The sequence below is a fragment of the Ictidomys tridecemlineatus genome, chromosome 10, assembly GCF_052094955.1.
Source record: "Ictidomys tridecemlineatus isolate mIctTri1 chromosome 10, mIctTri1.hap1, whole genome shotgun sequence".
NCBI classification, from domain to species: domain Eukaryota; kingdom Metazoa; phylum Chordata; class Mammalia; order Rodentia; family Sciuridae; genus Ictidomys; species Ictidomys tridecemlineatus.
The window spans coordinates 45,115,348-45,136,546 of NC_135486.1; the positions used below are offsets into that span (position 1 = coordinate 45,115,348).

At 40.0% G+C, this 21,199-nt stretch overlaps 1 long non-coding RNA gene across 1 annotated transcript; it reads left to right on the top strand.

The window, feature by feature from the left end:
• The first annotated feature begins 1,859 nt into the window (after nucleotides 1-1,859).
• On the top strand, nucleotides 1,860-6,032 carry LOC144367021 (uncharacterized). Its single transcript, XR_013426230.1, has 2 exons — nucleotides 1,860-1,979; nucleotides 3,857-6,032. It is a non-coding gene; the product is annotated as an uncharacterized LOC144367021 (long non-coding RNA).
• The last annotated feature ends 15,167 nt before the right edge of the window (nucleotides 6,033-21,199 follow it).

Genomic DNA, 21,199 nt, shown 5'->3' on the forward strand with positions numbered 1-21,199 from the left:
TCTAGCATTTCATGTTGCCCGAAGATACTGGAGTCTAGCACCTGACTGTGCAGAAAGATCTGGTGGCTCCCTTGCCCACGCCCATGGCTCTCCCTGTGTACATACTCCTCATATAGAAATAACTATGAATCAGTGACAGAGTTGGAGAAACATCCAATATTTATACAGCTACTAAGATACAGAATTGTTTTCCTAGAAATACCAGCAGGGCAAAGGATGATGGAAAGAGAAATCTTGATCCTACCAGAGAGATGAATGGATGTGAGAAAATGCAAAGGAGACTTCTTACATAAACATAATCAAGGTTAAAGATCACTGCAGCCCCAGACCGGCTCAAACATGGAGAAGATGAATGTGCCAGGCTGGGAAAACGGGGTGCTATCTATCAGGGGAGGTGAGGAGAGGGGAGAAGGGATCTGGGACTTATGCTTATCTATTAGCTGAAGTTTTGATCTCCAGGCTGGGAAAGACATGGCCAGAAATAAATGTTTAGGGCATGACATTCTTTCCACGTTAGGACACCGCATTCTTTCTATTTGGTGACAAATGACTAAAGAGCAAGCTTGGTCCCGTTTATGATCTAATTCCATAAAAATGAAACTCTGGGCATCTGGTTCAGAGTATTTCAGGAAAGAGTTAAGGCTGAATATTGCTGCCTCACTCTTTTCTTCCTTTTTGGTGACTGGCAGGCTGGGATGTGAACATGAACTTGCTGCCTTCCAGAGGCAATTCCTCTTCGTGTGGATTTTTTTTTTTTTTTTCCTGCCGTCTATGGGAGAGAACAGTTCCCCCACTTTTCCTCTTCCCCTGGGCTTGAAAATGCTCCTAATAGACACAAATCCTCTGTCTGAAGATTACAAATCAATGGTCAAAGAAATGAAAAATCATTTCCATCGTTTAAAACAACTAAAAGTGAGAGAGTGTGTGGGCGTGTCTGGGTGCTCGTTTTCCATGTCGGAAGTGTCTGAGGAGGAGCCCAGCTCCGAGGTTTGCTGTAATAATTCTCTAACAGACGGGAACAAAGATTCCAATAATAAATGGTGACATTTACACAAATATTTGTGGTTGTGCTTTCCATGTCTCCTTATAGGAAACAAAGTAGGACTTTTAAATGCTTCAGTGATGTGATCAGTAGACAGTAGTGGGAAAGAATTTTCCTGAAACTTGACTTGCCATCAAAATAAGGAAGGAAGATCTGAAAGAACTGAGAACATTTCAGCTAATCAGGATATGGCGTTTTCCGACATCTGGAGGCCCAAACAAGTGTTTTGAATTCAATACTATTAACATGTGTCACTTTAATGAATATTTTCCTTTGGAGTGGATTGGGTGGTTACATTTTTGGCAGTAATCTCAGGGTCTGTTGCTTACATTACCTGACCCATAGTCCATTTTCCTTGTGTTGGCTGTGGGAAAGAAAAAAACGTGGAAAATCTCAGAACCCCGAAACAGCACATCTTTTAATTGAACCACTTCAAATGCAAAGCTCTCAAAGGAATGTCATCTTGCTGTCTGTGAGATCATGTGTAACAACAACAACAAAAAATGATAAGTTCCATTTGTATCAAAAAGATAGGAGGAAGAAATCCACAAAAATGGTATAGGTTACTTTGTTTTTAAGGCTGAAATAGAAGATTAGTCCTCTGTCTTCATCTCTTTGGCTTTTAACAAAAAACTGGTTACAGACAAGCATCTTCCTTGAATCAAAAAGTGCTTTCAGTGGGTCCATAATGAGATGTTCTAATTGGTCACTGAAAAATCCCCACACAGGGACATCACTTCATGCTCTGAAAAGTCTTTTTGTCCCTCTGTTATTTGCAGAACTTTAAGCATATTGTAAGGGAGAGTTCTTGGCTAACTCCAAAGACCTTTTATGAGGAGTGGAAGGGGAAGGGAAAGATGGAGGGCCCTGAGGAAAGGATGGTATCAGAGGCAGCAAAGTGCTCTCTCAAAGCAGCAAGTTTCTGGAATTTCTATAGGTGGGCATCCCTAGGATAGATCTTTGTGTGAGTGTATGCATGCATGCATATGTGAATACTTGTGTAGATATGTTATGTGGGGTATATGTGTGAGTATGTGTGCATATGCCAATATATATGTGAATGTGTGTTCATCTATATGTGTTTAAAAATGTGTGCATGGAGTACATCAGTGTATGTGTGCATGAGTGTATGTGTATATATGAATATATGTGCATATGTGAGTGTATTTCCCATTGAACACGAGGCTCTTTGAGGCAATTTATCTGAATATGTAAAGGCATAGGCTTTGGAATCATAGACCAAAGACTAAATTCAGATACCTGGATTGTCTGGCTCTGTGACAGACCTGTTGCTTAATCTTTCTGGGTCTCTGTCTCTTCATCTGTGAATAGAGGCAACACCATCATCCACCTTATTTTGGTTGTTACTGTGAGATAGTATGTAGGAAGTGATTTGTATGGTGCTATATATAATAAGCTCTTGTTATTGAAACTAAGATATTGTCCTCCTTTCCATAATTCCTGAAGCAGTTTTTCTTTCTCTTCCTCCCTCACCCCCTTCTTCTTTTCCCTTCCCTTCTTCCTTCCTCTCTCCCTCTGTAAAGTAGGGGTCTGAGCACCTTGACTGACTCCCAGCAGTATATAGATCCTTGCTTCAGACCTGTCCACTTTAGCCATTGGGAGAACCATTGTCACGATCCCTGTTTGGTTTGCATCACTTCCCATTTCAAGGCTTTGGATGCACATGACACTCAGCTCTGCAGTGATAACACTGGAGTGGTTTATGTGGACAACAGAATTCTCCCTCCTTGCATACTAACTAATCACAGGGCAGAGAGAGTCCTCCACAGATAGGAAGAAAAGAAGCTATGTCTAAGGAAGACAAGGTTCTGGATCATTTTGTTTCAAACTAACTTAAATACCATTGGATAACCTCTTAATTTCCCACATGTTGCACAAAGACTAAATCAGGGAGAGACTCAGAGGCTCGATGCCATTCCACTTGCGATACATTACCATGCTAGGCTGATGAAATACCTTCTGTTAAGATAGTCTCTCTAGGTGCTTATGATATCAATTTCCAGCCTCCTTTCATAGTTCAAATTCTGTTTTCCACATTTCCTTTGTTGGGAAATGTCATATTTGAAAAGCCAACTACTTAGTTACCAATTCAGAATTGTTTATTCAATGAGTATCCACTGGATACTCTTTAGATAGTAGGCATTGAGCTAAATGCTGAAAAAAAAAAAGAAACATTTAAGACTATCTCTAATTTCAAAATGTTCATAGTGCAGTTGAGAAGAAATACAAGAGAATGAAGGATTTCAGTGTGGTGTGCTGAGGGCTATGATGATCATGGTGGGATGATGGCAGAGTTAGGAAGGGTCATGTAATTTAACCAGGGTCACAAACCCTGTAAGAGGTGAAGGTAGGATTCAGGTCTGGCTTCCATGACTGTAAAATACCTATGTTTACAAATTAAGATAAATGACTCTTTCTTGGGTTGCCCATATCATTGACTTTAAATAGATAATTAATATATAACATTTAGATTGTGGAATGAAAATAGTACTACAATAATATTCATGTGGGCTCTGTCAGTAAAAAATGTGAAAATATGCTTTATTTTTAAGAGGCAGCATTTTATAGTTAATAACATTAATGGAAACTAGGCTAATAGAGTGGTAAGGCTAAAGTACACAATCAGAAAACAATTATTTATGGGCTGGGGATGTGGCTCAAGCAGTAACGTGCTTGCCTGGCATGCGTGCGGCCCGGGTTCGATCCTCAGCACCACATACAAAGATGTTGTGTCTGCCGAAAACTAAAAAATGAATATTAAAAAAAATTCTCTCTCTCTCTTTTTGTCTGTAGGGTCTATACCAAATTGCACATAAGTCTTCATCTAAACATCACTATTTACTAATAGAATAGAAGTTTCTGCTATTAGTAGATGGAAAGACCTCCCATATTCTTGGATAGGCAGAATTAATATTGTCAAAATGGCCACATGTCGAAAAACGGTATACAGACTCAATGCAATGCCCATCAAAATACCAATGACATTCTTTACAGAACTGGAAAAGTAGTCCTTAAATTCATTTGGAAGAACAAGAGACCCAGGATAGAAAAAGCAATTCTGAGCAAGAAGAGTGATGCAGGAAGCATCACAATACCCAATCTCAAATTGTACTACAGAGCTATAGTAACAAAAACATCCTGGTATTAGCTTCAAAATAGATGTGAAGACCAATGGAATAGCATAGAAAATGCACAGAGAAACCCACATACTTATAGCCATCTGATACTTGACAAAGATGCCAAGAATACATTTTGGAGAAAATACAGTCTTTTAAATAAATGATGCTGGTAAAACTGCATATTCATATGGAGAAGAATGAAATTAGATCCCCATCTCTCACCTTGTGCAAAGGTCAAATCAAAATGGGTCTAAAACTTGTTTGCAAATGCTAGAAGAAAATAGAGTCAACACTCCATCATATAGGTGCAGGCACTGATTTCCTCAACAAGACCCCTAAAACTCAAGAAATGAAACCAAGAATCAAAATGTGGATGCCATCCAATTAAAAATGTTTCTGCAAAGCAAAGGAACTGATTAAGAGTGTGAAGAGAGAGGCTACAGAATGGGAGAAAATCTTTGCCAGCTGCTCCTTTGACAGGGGATTAATATCCAGGATATATCAAGAACTTGAAAAACTTAGTACCAAAACTGCAAATAACCCAATCAATACATAGACAAAAGAAGGAGACATTTCTCAAAAGAAGAAACACAGAGGGCCAACAAATACATGAGAAAATGTTCATCATCTCTAGCAATCAGGGAAATACAAATCAAAACTACACTAACATGTCATCTCACTTTAGTCAGAAAGGCAATTACCAAGCATTATAATTAATTAATTAATTGTAATTCTTATAATTCTTTCCAATCCAGAGCTTGGGAAAGATGGAGGAAAAGGTATGCTGATACATGGTTGGTCGAACTGCAAATTAGTACAAACACTTTAGAAAGCAGTACTGATATTCCTCAAAAAACTAGGAGCAGAACCCCCAGATGACCCAGCTATCCCACTCCTTGATATTTATCCAAAAGAAGTAAAATCAGTGTACTATAGTGATATAGCCACTTTGAAGCACAATTCATAGTAGTCGAATTATGGAATCAGCTCAGATGCCTGTCAGTAGATAAAGGGATCAAGAAAATGTGGTATATTTACACAATGGAGTTCTACTGAGCCATAAAACAAGAATGAAATACTGGCATTTGCTGGTAAATGGATGGAAATGGAGAACATCATGCTGAGAGAAATAAGCCACACTCAGAAAATCAAGGGTTGAAGGTTTTCTCTCACATGTGGAAACCAAGAGCAAAAAAAGGTGGTAGAGGAGGAGAGAGAATATCACAAACATACAGGGTAGATCAGTGGAGTAGAAGAAGGAGATCAAGAAGGAAGGATGAAAGACAGGAAAGGGGAGGAAATAGGAAATGAATTTAACAAACTCATGTGATATATTGTTTTATTTGGCTTTTTTCCTGCTGTGACTAAAAGATCTGACCAGAACAATTGTAGGAGAGGAAGAGTTTATTGAAGCACTCATGGTTTCAGAGGTCTTAGTCCATAGAACGCTGGCTCCATTTTTCAGGGCTTGAGCTGAGGCAGAACATCATGTTGGAGGAGTGTGGCAGAGGGAAGCAGCTCATACGATGATCAGGAAGCAGACAGACAAACTCCACTCGTCCAAAGCCAAATCCCAATTCCCACCTCCTCCAGCCATATGCTACCACGTCAGTTACCACTCATGGAATCCCTATCAGGAATTAACTCACTGATTGTGTTAAGACTCTTATAACGCAACTATTTCTCCTCTGAACCTCTTTGCATTGTCTCACACGTGAGCTTTTGGGGGACACCTTACATCCAAACCATAATATATGTGTGTATAAATGTACCAAAGGGAATTTCACCTTTATGTGTATATATATAGAAAGTACCAATCAAAGATAAATAAATAAATGAAAGGAAGATCAGTAGAGGACAGGAAGAGGAATATGGGATGGGGGAGGATAAGGGGGGATAGAGACTGAAATCAAATTCTTTGCACGTATGATTTTGTTAAAATGAATCTGATCACTATGTACAACTATAACGCTCTAATTTAAAAAAGAAGTTTGTTCTATTGGTTAGCAATGTGAGGCTAATTTGTAGGAAAAACACAAAAGTTGTATCTTCAACAAGGTCTGAGGTGGTAGTTCTGGGCTGGTGCAGCGATCTAGGAAGCCATTGAGGGATGGGGGCTTTTCTAGTTTCTCACACCACTAGTTCCATCATTTTCATCCTCATGGTTGGAAGAGAACTGCTTTGCTCCGGGTATTGTGTCTATGTTGCAGATGGAAAATGAGTTGAGTGAGAAGGGAAGAGGGTTAAAGGTGCCTGCTCAATGAATTTAGCCTTTAGATTAGGAAAACAATCTCACTGTCTTCCATTTTAATTTCACTGACCCTGTGCTGGGTCCTAAAACCACCTTGAGCCTGCAAAGATTCTGGAACTGTGAATGCTTTTACTGGGCTAATTTGCTGCCCTAAACAAACTCTGGGCTCTGTTAGTCAAAAGGAATGAAAGAATGCATGTTGAGTAGGCAGCCAGCACTGTCTGCCACATTCCCTTAATAATTCCCTTAGATATTTGCTTGAACTCTTGTTTCTATCATTCACTAACAAAACTCATTAAAAATGTATTGGGCAAAAGCATACTCAATTCAGGCTTTGTTGGAATTATCACAGAATCTAAATAAGTTGAGTCTGAATTACAGAATTCAACTGTACAAGGGGACTGGGTCTAACATTTTTCATGTTGCTGCAGCCACAAAATATTCTTTCTGGTGAGTGTAAGCCAATTTCCCACTTATTTTATGCTTTCAAATGAAATATTACTATGTTTCTTTTATTATCTTTTAAAGAAATTCCTAATTTGTGCCACTAAGCATTTTCATTGGGTTGTAATCAAAAGTTTTATTAAAAAATGTCTTAGAATAAAAATTCACAGAAGAACCAGATAGGATTGTGAACACAGACCAGTGAGTTTGATAATGAATCAATCACCACGTATTTATTATCTTTTATGGTCAAAGCAATTCCAGTATAACATAAACCTTTATTATTTACTTCAGCACCTGTTATGCTCTGCTACATCTCATGGTCAATAAATGTTCTGACCTTTGCATCTGCCAGTGGACTTCGATGGTCAGAGAAATAATGTACTTTCACCCATTATCATCCTCATTATAGCATTTATTAGTGGGAAATTGCAGAATGCAGGCTTAAAATGAAGCTGCCATGAATTGAGATTATTTAGGGAGAAGAATCTTGGAAAAGAGAAGAATAGCACCCATAAGGATCCAGATGGAAATCTTCCAGACACCAGGGTGCTGCCACTTTTATTGAAGATTACTTTGAATATTTAGGTTTTAAAGAAACCAATCCTTGCTTCTGAGAGAAAGATGCATAGAACAATTAATGTCTTATATGAAGGCATTGCTATGGCCTGAATGTTTGTATCCTTCCCAAGTTCATTATTGAAACTCAATCACTAATGTATGCTATTAGGAGGCAGGGCCTTTGGGTGGTGATTATGTAAGGTGATGAGGACAGAACCCTCACAGATGAGATTAGTGCCCTTAAAAAGGAAGCTTCAGAGAACTGTGGTGTCCTATCCAGCATGGAAGAGACAGTGAGAAGATGCCATCTATGAATCAGGAAGCATGCCCTTGCTGGGTGTGGTGGCACATGCTTGTAATCCCAGCGACTTGGGAGGCCAAGGCAGGAGTTCCCCAAGTTCCAGACAAGCCTCAGCAATTTAGCAAGGCTGAAAAACGTAGTGAGACCCTGTCTCAAAATGAAAAGGGGTGGGATGTATCTCGGTGGTAAAGCACCTCTGAGTTCAATCCCCTGTATTCCTACTCCACCCCGCACCAAAAAACGGGAAACATGCCCTCACCAGACCGCAAATCTGCTTGCCTTTATCTTGGACTTCTCAGCCTCTAGAACTGTGATAAATTAATTTCTGTTGTTTATAAGCTAATGTTATGATTTGTATGTGAGATGTTCCCTGAAAACTGACAAATGATTGGCTCATAGCCTTAGCCTAATGGATGAATTAATCCCCTCATGTGATTAACTGAAGTGATAGGGTGTGGCTAGAGGGGGTGGGAATTAGGGCATGACTTTGGGTATATATTTGTGTCTGGAGAGTGGAGTTTCTCTCTCTGCTTCCTTAGAAGCTTCCTTCTGAGCTTTTCCTTTTGCCACACTCTTCCGCCATGATGTTCCGCCTCACCTCCAGCCCCGAGAAATGGAGCCAGCCTTCTGTAGACTAAGACCTCTGAAATCATGAGTGTTTAAATAAACTTTTCCTCCCCTACAGTTGTGCTGGTCAGATCCTTTAGTCACAGCAGTGAAAAAAAAAAAAAAAACTGACTAAAACAGCTACCCAGTTTGGGGTTTTAAACATCCTAAACAAACCAAAACAGGTATGACAAAAAGCCACCTCTCTTTGTTACAACCGGTACAGAAACCTTCCTGTTTGCAAATAGATGCATTGACCAGGACTGGCTGTGTGAATCAAACCCAAACATAGAAATGCACTTGAGGTCATTTAAAGAGAACTGAAAGATCAACACATTTTGGAAGAAGATGTTGTAACTCAAATTTCCACTGGTTCATTCATTCATTCATTCATTCACCCACTCACTCATTCAACAAATATTTCTTGAGAGTCTATGACTTTCCTGGCACTATGTTTTATCCTATGAATATGGAAATGAACAAAATTAAGTCCCTGATCTATGGAGCTTCCACTTTGGTAACAGGAACTGGACAATTAACAAATAAGTAAATTGACACATACACAGCCACTCCTATATACAAACACACACACACACACACACACACACACACACACACACACACACACAGCTATGTCAGATAGCGCTAAGTGTTCATGTGGAAAATACAGCAGGCTAAGAACAGAGAGTGACGGGGACATGGTGAAGGTGAAGGTCTGTTTCAGAGGCTCATTAGGGAACGTCTCTGTGGTCAGCAGACATTGAACAGAGTCCTGAAGAAATATAAGGAATGAAGAATGCATCTCTGGGGAAAGAGGCTTCCATATTGGAAAGCAAAAAAGGCAGGAACTGCTTGGCTTGGCTTGTTTGAGAAGCAAGCATGAAGAAGATCTTTTAGGAAAACATGGTAAAATAGGGTGGCTCAGAGGGCCGTGGCAATAGACCTCTGGTGAGATCATAATAGCTGTGGGCAGAGTGGGAGCAGAGGCCACGTGAGCATGGTACCAGGGATTGCCTGAGGGTCAGAGTCACTGTGCTATTTTCCTGCTTCCTTATGTGTTTCTAGGCTTAACCCATTTTCTACAAGGAACATATTATTTCTGTAATCAAAGGAAATAAATGCTGCCTCTCTCCCCCAACCTCCATCTGTCATAATTGAAAAAGTATGGCTGAGACGAAGGAGGTCACCCACGATCAGACCTCAAGATTCCAATATAATAAGATCTATTTGTGATTCGTCATAGGCTTTGTCAAACACCTTTATCTAATTTAAACAACAAGTTTAAATGATGCAGGAGATAATGGAAAGTGGAAAACTGGTGAGGAGGGAAAAATAAAGAGTTTATAGGGGAAAGATTTTTTTTTAATTGGCAAAGAAAAAGCATTTTACATAACAACACTAATAGGCTGCTTAAGCACTAATGTACTGTGTGAGAAGATAATTTTTTAGTTGAAAATTCTTTTTCAATAACTGTTAAAAAGCTTTATTAAAGATATAAAGAATATAAGATTTAATTCATTGCCTTCAGAGTAATTTGTTACTGAGGTTTTTTTTTGGGTGGGGGATTGAATTCGGGGGTACTCGACCACAAGCACAAGCACATCGCCAACCCTATTTTATATTTTATTTAGAGACAGGGTCTCACTGAGTTGCTTAGGGCCTCACTAAATTGCTGAGGCTGGCTTTGAACTTGTAATCCTCTTGCCTCAGCCTCCTGAGCTATTGGGATTACAGGCGTGCATCACTGTGCCTGGCCACTAAGGAGTTTTTCACATAAAAAAAGAAAATTGAAAAAACAAAAGGAAATGTCATACGATAAGGTAAGAAGATAGAAAGCCATTTTTTTGTAAATTCTATGAAGAACAAGGTGGACCATGTTCCTAGGCAGGCAGTAGTTACTTAGTGTAGAATGTGGCAGCATGCAGTGGTCACATAGTACATGGTTTTAAGGTCCCTAGGATTTTTGGTCTATGAAAAGCAAGGTTAAATTACTGAAGTGTTTGAAGCAAGTAGATGGTTTGATAAGATACCTGTTTCAAAATGTTCACTTTTTTTTTTTTTCAACCAAGAGGTCATATCAGAAAGATGAAAACAGAGCATTTAGAAGTATACACTCATAAATAAATGCAGATGTTATAATACATAGGAAAATCTAAATCCATTTTAGTTAGAAAATGCGAGACGTTGAGAAGTTACAAGATGACCCTGGAAAGCAAGGGGTGATCAAAAGTCAAAATTTATTCACTAATAAATTGACACCTGTAGAATTAAACCATGGTTAATTCTCTCTTTCATAAAGTGTTATGGTTTGGATCTGGAATGTCTCCTCAAAAGCTCATGTATTAAAAGCATGGTCCCCAACCCAGCAAGGTTTAGAGGTAGGGCTTTTAGGCAATGATATACTCATAAGAGCTTTAACTTCATCAATGGATCAAATGGATTAATCCACTAATGAGGTCAAAGTCATTAATGCATTCAATGGATTAATCCATTGGTAGCTGAATAGACCACTGGGTTGTGGAATCTAGCTGGAGGAAATAGGTTGCTGGGGACATGTTCGAGCTGAGAAGCTTTCTTCCACCATGTCTTTTCACCATGATATTCTGCTTCACCTCAGACCTACAGCAAGGGAATCTATCCCAGATTGAAACCATGAGCCCCAAATTAACTTTCCTTTCCCTAAGTTGTTCCTGTCAGGTATTTTGATCACAAAGATGACTAACAACAACAAAAAACCTTGGACTTCTGAGTCTCTCATCTCTGTTCTGTTCCTGGTTCCTGTCCATCTTGGATTGTCCGCAGTTCACTGACCATTGATCATTGACAATACCCTGTCAATACAGAGTCAGATTGCAAATCATGCAAAATAGGAAGTTTTTTTTAATATATATATTTTTAAACAAGTTAATGAAAGTGATATTGAAGAAATGTTTACCAAGCATGGTCATTCACCATGTGGCTCTGTAAGAGTTTGGACACCAACAGCTATCACTGAGGCTGACTTGCCCACTTTTACATGGACAATTATTAATCTATACTAATCAAGCTAATCAAAGACTCTTAATCTTGTTCCCTCAAAGTTCCTTTCTTGTTTTTCTGGGTACCAATATTCTAGGCTAGTGGCTCTACAGTGCAATGTTTGAGAAGCTTTTCAAAAGCATCAATATTCTGTTAGCTTGGAGAGATTTTTAAATTTAATTGGTTTGGGTTGGTTATTTGGTATTTCCATGTGCTGCCAGATTGAGAAAACTTAACTAAGCCTTGGATCATGGCTATTCCACTGCCTGTTCACAGTTCCCTATGCTGTTTCCTCATTCTTCCCTCCTTTGCCTCCACTCCACAACCTTAAAGCAAGCTAGAGACCCTGTCACCCTCAACAGTAATGCAGATCCTTCTACAGAGGGCTGTTTTCCTCCTATACCTCTGTTTACTAGATGTACAACATAGAGTTGTCTTCAGCCATTATTTCAATCACATTATTCTGTGTAGAATTCTCATTGAATTTGGAATGTGTACTTAAAGGAAACATAATCAGGTTTTCAGACAACACATCTCAAGGGCCTCTATTTACTAACCTTATCCAAACCTACTTACAACTTGGTTTATGCTCTGTTTTATTCTCAAGCTAAGTTGATGCTATTGATCTTCTTTTTTTAAAAAATATTTTTTTAGTTGCAGATGGACACAGTACCTTTATTTATTTATTTATTTTTAATGTGGTGCTGAGGATCGAACCCAGTGCCTCACATGTGCCCAGGCAAGCACTCTACCCCTGAGCCACAACCCCAGCCCCTTGATCTTCTTGATATCCTTTGCCATTCTTGTCTTCCAGCATTATCCATTTTATTTCCCTTTCCTTGACATTACATCTTTACCCTCTAAATTTTCCGTGTTTTAGTTGTGTTTTCCTTTGCTAGCATAATCTGGTTCCAGTCACTTCTTGGAGAACTCTGCTCAGTTAAGACAGTTCAGTCTCTATTTACATGTTTTTTTGGCTTTCATGCTTTTTGATTGTTTATTTATTGCTTTTGGCATGTTGATATTTTTGGACTTCTCAAAAGTGAGCAGTGTTTTAGCTACCTCCTATATCCAATAAGTGTTCTGTACACAGAAGGCACTCACTAAATTGCTAATTGAAAGTCAGTCTTCTGTTGACCAAGTGTAACCTTCAGTCCTTTCTGCCTGAGCCAAGTCCAAGATACAGCATTCTTATCTACTCCACTGACTGGTCTGCATAACCATCTGCCCAAATCCTGTGGTTGGAATCCTTTAATGTGGAGATCTCTATCTTTGGGCACAAGTATGGTTTGATGCATGACCAAAAGTACTTCTCACGCTGAGCACGCAAGTCTTTGGTTTGCAGCCAAGGGCAATTATGGGTTGAATCTGGAGTTGTTTGTAATTCTAAGCTTCATGTCCTTTATGCTTCTTTCCAAGAGCCACTCTATTTCTAAGGGATTAGCATCAGGCCAGCTGTTGGCTGCCATAGTTGTTTAGCAATCCATTGATCTTTGGCATATTTGAAGTGGTGTCTGAGTATGCATTTTCACCTGAATTATAATTGATTTATCTCTGCTAACCATATGTAACAGCCACATGGTTCTTTGCATGTGCCTGGACTATACATTGTAGCACATTATACTGATTCAAAATGTTCTTTGCTTTATGTCTGTGTGTAATTTCTTGAGGGTTGAAAATATTCTTTTACCATCCCACCAAGTCCAGTACAGCTGACAACCACTCTGTCTTCGTAGACTACGTGATTGATTGGAGCCACAAGAGCTGGAATCATCAAGATACAGGAGGTGCAGCTAAGTAGACTTCAAATCTAAAAGTGCCTTAGAATCACCTGGAGGGCTTTTGTTAAAGCACTCTCAAAATATTTGATTCAGTAGGTCTGGGTTTGGTGGGAGAGTCTGTATTTGAATAGGTTCCTAGATACTACTACTTCTGCTCTGAGGATCATACTTACAGAATCAGTGACCAGAGCTATACTAGGAATCAAACCTTTCCTTTGAGATATTGGCAGAGTGGACCTTGTTGAGCTTCAAGCTTCTGACCATAATTTAGGCCTAGAGGGTAGTGGGCCAACCTTAATTTTATCTTTCCATAGGAGTCAACAGACTCTTGGTCTGTTTCATGAGCATTTTATTAGTTCACCTCCTAGTTATGCTTAACATACTTGATTATAATTTTGGGGGAGAAACACTCAGTTTGAATTGCAGGGAATACATCTACATGTGTTACCCATAAAAAGAATAAACCGGGTAATTAGGCTAGGGTTGCTTCTCTGACTCATTGCAGGAAACTTACCTGTGAATATTGAACATTTTTGCAGGAGATGAAGGAGGAGAAAAGCAGGATGTTGTGGCAAGACTGATGGGTTTTGGAATTAGGACTTTTATGATCAGTTGTGGAAGTGCATTGAACACAGGGGCATTCAACCACTGAGCTACATACAGCACCAATCCTTTTTATTTTATTTTTTAATCTTGAGACAGGGTCTCACTAAGTTGCCCAGGGTGGCCTTGAACTTGCCTTGTCCCAGCCCCCTGAGTCACTGGAATTACAGGCATGTACCACCACACCCAGCTCTTTCCTGTTATTGAAAGCAATATATTATTACTTTATGGAGAAGGTATATGAATGAGAAGCATACAAAAGCCCTGCTTGAGTATGGGACACATAATACTAGTTATTGAATGATGACTCAGTTCCTATCTTTGTGACTTAATATCTACCCACTCTGTTCTGGCTGGCGCTCTCAGGGGATTATCAGAGCTCTGCAGAGATAGCTGGATGCATGCATCTGACAAGGCAGGGGTGGCTGAAAACTTGGTTTTGTCAGACTCACTTAGGAGGCTATTGATTTCAACAATGAGTATCTCCGTGGTACAGGAATTGTGACCCTATAGAAGCACTTTCACTTTTGGCTATTGATAGGGCCAACCTTGAACTGGAATGAAAAGTTTTCAAATTTGCCCTCAGTCCTCCTGACCTCTCTATTCTACGACTCCTTTCTCCTAGCATCCACCCCCCTATCAAATACTATTCCCTGAAAAGGAATTGGTGTAATTCTTACTGCCTTCTGTTCTCCAGGGCAGACCCTGTAGGACACAGGCACCACAGGGCTCATGGTGGCAGTCACTCACCCTCTCATACGATGTGTAGCAATAGACCAGGTGGAGGAACACTTTGTTGAGGTGTCTCTTTACTCAGATGCATTTTCATTATTGCTAACTGTGGGTTAAAAGTCTTTCTCAGTAACTTCAGGCATTAGGAAGCAAGTAAAAAAGAAGAAAAGGAGTTGGGTTCACACTGTATTCTCAGCTACATAGGAGGCTAAGGGAGGAGGATGACAAGTTTGAGGTCAGCCTCAGCAATTTAGCAAGACCTTGTCCCAATGTAAACAAAATAAAAAGGGATGGAGCTGTAGCTCAGTGGTAGAAGGTCTCTGGATTCAATCCCTACTACTGCATGGGGGTGCAGTGGGGTGAGGAGACTAAAGGCCTCAGGCAGCTCCCAGCCACATGCAGATAAGATTAGTCTTGGGTTCCTTCAAACTAATACCGAAAATACGAAAATACTACTACTTCCTAATGTTGATACATGGCATCAGAAATCAAAACACATACACACAATCCACTTCCATTTGAAACTGATTTTTCTCCTCAAGGAGCAATACTATAGGGACAACCCCCAGGCACCTCCTTTAACAGGACGTAGCATTTTGTTTAGATAAAAAGCCTCTTAAACCTTTTTTTCTGAGGAAATAACTACTTTCATTTTTAACTCTTTGAACTTCAGAAAAGAAATTGAAAACGCCACAGGAAAGAAAAAGGACCCTTCAGTGCTACCGAGACTCAACAGGGTGGCTCCGGCAAGTCTAGGTATTTCAGACCTGATGCTAAGACCACTGAGCAAGGAAGGAACAAATATCAGTCCCATGATAAGGAGGAAGCTTAAAATAGTAGGAACAAAGGACAGCTTATGCAGTCCCTAGAATATGCAGCAATGACAAGTGGAGAATGCTCAAGTTGTGAGTGCAGAGGAAATTGTACAAAAGGGCTGGACAAGGAAATCCTCAATACCCCTAGTTTCAGTTTCTAGGAGGGAAAAAAATTCAAAGAACATCCATACCTTTCAAAGGTGTTTGCTCAAACACAATGGCTCCACTTAGCCAATGTTGATTAGTTCTTTATCTCAGCTATCTAATGCACTTGGATTTGCTCATGTGAGCTGAAGATCTGAGAGTTTTTTTTTTTTTTTTGTGTGTGTGTGTGGGGGGGGGGGTTTAAAAATACCTTGCTGTAGGCTTGAGGGGGAAGATCAGAGCTCTCTGTCCAACACTGCTGGAATGGCTGCGCTATTTCTTTTAGCCTTACAATACAAAAAGGAGCTTCATCTGCACACTTTTTTCAGCAGTATTCTGGAGAGCAATTCCCAGGCGGAAAGACAGTGATGGCAGAACTGTATTTGGTCCATCTGAACTATGTAGGGTATTTATTTTAGATAATATATTCTCTCTTCAGAAAAATATTGTATGCTTTATGGAGATAACATCCTCTACTCTCTACTAAGCTTTATCTTTATGGGTGCTTTGAGAAAGCTTCTTAAGATTTATCAGAGACCGAGCTAGCATTCCAACTAAGACCTATCTATATCAGATACTATGCTAGCACAGTGTAGATAGGTCTTGACTGGAATTCCTGGTGTTCTCATGACAACAGAATGAGGAAGCTATTTTGGGCCCTCGTTTTGAAGTGAAGGAACTGAGGCAAAACAAGTTAATTTGTTCAGTCCAAGTTCAGAATCCTGTACGCTGCAGGATTCATACTATAGTAAGTGAGATTACAAACGCCTGCCTTTTTCTTGGTGGCAATGATACATACATAGTGGAATCAGTTGAGGGTACTGAGAGGAAGCAGAAAATCAGACACTTGTTGAGATTTGGTAATTAATCATACCCTGTCTCCTTCTCAATTCTAAGTCAGATAGACACTGGGATAAGATAAATGGCTATCAGCTGTTTGTGTGGAAATAGCAGATTGGAAAACGTGGCTGAGAGGAGAGGCTGTAATTGGGTTTCCTAATCGCTTCCCCATGAGTTGAACCACTTTACTCACCAAGTTGCAGAGGGCACAGTAGGAGCCCTGCAGGCTGGATTCCTGCCCAGGGAGGAGAGGTGATGTGGGAGAACCTGATTCTGCTGGAAGGGGCTTGGATATGCATGTTCCATTCCTCTTCTATCCTTCCCAATCTGCTAATTCACTTTTTCACTTTCAGGGAGAGAATGAAGGACGGAAAAGACAAAAATGTTTCTCCTACTTTTCCCTTCTGGAGAGTGAAGTGGGATTTTTCTCCCTTCCAAGCTAGCATTTGTGTCCCCCTGAAAGTCATGTAACCCTCTTTTCAGAAGTTTCTGTTTTGAATTTGAAGGAAAGACGTAAGATGATATCTGGATGAGCTGGGTTGATATGTAAGCCTATTAATTTTGTGGTGAGAGAAAATGCTCTAGCTTCTGAATTGCAAAGTTGATGTCAGCTCATCTGCTCCAAATAAGAAAACTTGGGGCAAATGAGACATCCAGACATTTCGTTGGGAATAAGCAGCAAAGCCAGTTGTTCAATTGGATTGATCATAAAAGAAATAAGAAGGGCAGATTTCAGGTATAAGTCTTATGCTTATAAGAAAATAAGAAATCAGAGCTTTTGCTTGAGGAGGAGGATTTGAATAACCACTTAAGTGGACACAAGAAAAATAGAAAAGGAAGATGACATAAGAAAAGATGATATTAAAGCTATAGATAAATATCTAAGTTAGAGATGACTTGGATATTGGTGGAGAATGTTGACAAATCTGGTTGAGTTCTTGGTAAGAATATCTCATCAGAAACTCTTTTTACCCTGCTTGGGATGACTCATCAGTTCAGACTGTACAGAATTTTGCGGGTGAACCAGCTGCCTCATCTTTGCATTTCACTTAAGTTATTTAATTTGGGGATGGGATTTTGGTCCAGTTCCAGTATGATGCTTTTTGAGGCACAGTGTGGATAATATTCATATCAATGACACATTTTCATGTTGGAGTTGCAGTTTTTCATTAGGTTAAGATCAAGAGGGTGACTCTAGGATAATGCGACTATATCTCAGACTTGTCTCGTGAACTTAACATGTTATTGATTAATAGTGACTGAGGGTTCTTCACATACTCCTACTTACCCAGAATATTCACTGACATAGCTACTACTCTCTTTCATCTTGAAAAACCATGAATTGGTCAACTCCACCGACAACGAGTTCTTTCTTGGAATCAGAGATGGAGATTCTAGTTCCAGGTCTATTATTCACCTTTCTGTGAATTAGTCAGGATTCTCTGAAGGAGCAGAATCAACAGGAGGTATGATTTATTAGATCGGCTTACATACCAGAAGCTGGATAGTCCACAATGGCTGTCTGAAGGCTGAAGAGCTGGAGGAACCAGTAGCTGCATAGTCCAAGAGGCTGATGCCTCAGAACAAGAGGGATCAATGATGCTACCCCAGTCCAAGACGGAAGGCTTCTGGAAACTCCCTGGGGAGTCACTGGCAGAGTCCACCTTGGAAGAGTGAAGGCAAAAGAGTCTGATGTCCTCAGGTGATTGCAGCAGCCATCAGGAACCTGTTCAAGAAGAAAGGAGCTTGCAACTGCTGTGCTCCTGTTCTTCCAATTTTGATTCCACCCAAGCCTTCAGCCTATTGGACCATGCGGTCCACACTTAGGGAAGGTCTCCACTTCACTACCCCACATACCAATCATTCCTAGACACACCTTCATTGACACACCCAGAAGCCTCTTAATCTTCTGCATCTTTTAATTCAATCAAGTTGACAATTAAAATTACAAGTCCACCCCTTGTCAACTTGATATCCAAACAAGACTCTTTACACTATACTCAATCTCCAAATAAATACAATAACATAGTCATAATATTACCTAACATAACTAACCATCCTTCCTACAACTAGAATGAACTAGTTCTTTCCCATAAGCATAAACAAAATTATCACTTTAGGTACCAATATTAAGTCAATCAATATTACATTACATGATGAATAACAGGAGAGTAACAAATATGTCCTCTTGATGCATGTGTTAGTATGCACAAACATAATCTTAGAGTAAGAAAGAAATATTAATGGCAATTACAATCCTCGTTTCTGTAACTGGTCATGTAGCCATAGTTGCTATTTATGACTACCTTCTTCTACAACCCATTCTGTATTCCTGCTACCTTCAGCAAGCACCTCAGCAGGTCTTGGTTCTTTACTTGGTGGTGTGACCCACATCTTCATTTCTGAAGGGTCTGAGACATTTGTTGTTTGGCCAGAATTGGGTTGTTGTATTTGCCATTGACCTTAATAACAGGACAGGGTAATACAGGGAGACTCCCTAAGGGATCTCCTGAAATCCAGGAGTATACTTCCTTACCTCTATTGTGGAGTAAAATAGTCCAATCTCCCCTTGGTAATCTGGATCACTCACCTCCACCAGCACTGAAACTCCCTTTTTAGCCTGTTGACTCAGAGGCATGAGGAGCCCAAAGTGGCCAGAGGGAAGTCTTAATTTCCAGTTTAATGAAATCATTGACATACCTCCAGGCAGAAACCTTCCTCCTTCTGGAACTAAGACTTCTAGGCCAGTAGAGCATAAGGTTGCAGGAACAGAAAGCAAAATCTTTTCTAATGGGTCACTAGGGGTGATGGTGAGTGGTACCATTCCTGTCTCTACCTTGTGATTCCTGGACCAATGAATTCTAGCAATCAGAGAGAGAGAGAGAGTACCATACAGTGGTATAAGCAGCCTTAAGGAGAACCTTGCCCCAGCCCTACAAAGTATTGCCACCTAGCTGGCACTGTAACTCCATCTTCCAAAGTCCATTCCATCATTCTATCAAACTAGCTGCTCCAGGATGGTGTAGAACATCATAAGACAAATGAATCCCATGAGCATGAACTTGTCTCACTTCTTTGGTTTTGTGAAGTGATTTCCTTGGTCCAAAGCAGTGCTGTGTGGAATACCATGATGATGGATCAGGCATTCTGTAAGTGCAAAGATGGTGGTTTGGGTGGAAGTACCACGTGTAGGGAAGGCAAATCCATACCCAGAATAAGTGTCTAATCCAGTAAGGACAAACTGCTGCCCCTTCCATGATGGAAGAGGTCTAATACAATCAATCTGCCTCCTGGTTGCTGGCTGATCTCCCCTGGGAATGATGCCATGTTGGGGGCTGAGGATTGGTCTCTTCTGCTGGCAAATTGACACTCAGCAATGGATGTAGCCAGATCAGCCTTGGGGAGTGGAAGTCCATGTTGCTAAGTCCATGCATAATTGCCATCTCTGCCACCATGACCACTTTGTTCATGAGCCCATTGGGCAATGACAAGGGTGGCTGGGGAGAAAGGTTGATTGCTATCCACAGATCAGATCATCCCATCTACTTGATTATTAAAGTTCTCCTCTTCTTAGGTCACATTTTGGTGAGCATTTGCATGAGGTCAAGAGTATGACTGAGGACATTGTAAATATATCCCAGACTTGTCTACTGAACTTAATATTTTGTCAATTAATAGTGACTGAGGCTTCTTCACACTTCTACCTACTCAGAATATTCATTGACATAGATACTACTCTCTTTATGGAAAATCCATAAATTGGTCAACTCCACCAACAATGGGAAATTCCTTTCCTGGAATCAGAGACAGGAATTCTAATTCCAGGTCTATCACTCATCTCTCTGTGAACTTGGGAAAACCACTTTATTCATTCCTTCAGCTGATATTATTTAGGCACCTATACCTTGTCAGCACGGGGCATGATTTCTGTCTTCATGGAATCTAAAGTCTGGTGAAGAAGACAGACCATAATAGACAAGAGCAATCACTGCTACTCTAGGTGACATGCAGGAAAATTCCTGTGCACTACAGAGATACATCTGACCTCAAGGGTCAGTTAAAGTTCTCTCATGTTTTAAGCTAAGACTTAGCAGGTTAAATGAATCCCTGAGGAACAAGTGAGAAGAAACACCTGCCAGCTTAGGACAGGCAGGGAGAAAAGAGTGCTGCTGGCATGGTACTTTAATTCAGAGAATTTCAGTTCTCTAGGAACATGGGTTTTGAGGAAGGTGGGTGGGAGCTTGGAGAAACTTGGAGGTAAAGATAAGAGGAATGTCAAGGGAAATGAGTCTGGAGAGGTGGGTAAGACCTTCGGTTTCTCCAAATATTAATAGAAATAACAATGTCCACCTCACATGCATATGCTGAAACCCAAAGCCGAAAATGTGTCCCACACTATTTTTCTAATCTACAAAGAACTAAACAAAGGCAAAGCATTATGACTGCTGTGTGAATTATAGACTTTGCTATACTTCCCCAGGAATAGAAATGAGGCTGCATGTCTACCTTTGGTGACCTTTTTGACCAAGATTCCAATGTGACAAGGATTTGAGCCAAGATATAAATCATCATAGTACGGTATACTTGTGTATTTGTTTTCTCCCTCCTTATATATTTTCATAGATGTCTTCGTTATTGACTATTGGAAACAGATGTCTTCATTATTAAATATTGGCAACATCTGGCACACAAGGCTGATCAGTGGAGGAGATATTTCCCAGAATCCTCAAATCATATAAAATGGTCAATCACCTCACAGAGAGATGATCCTAAAACATCCCTGGGCAGGTGCTCTCTTCTCTATCATCATAAAACCAGGGCCCTCTCAGTTGGCAGTGGAATTAGGCTTAAGTTTTTTTTAAGTCCTGACTCAAGTTGCTCTTTCTGAGCAAATTAATTTTTTTCAAGGAAAAAAACAAAT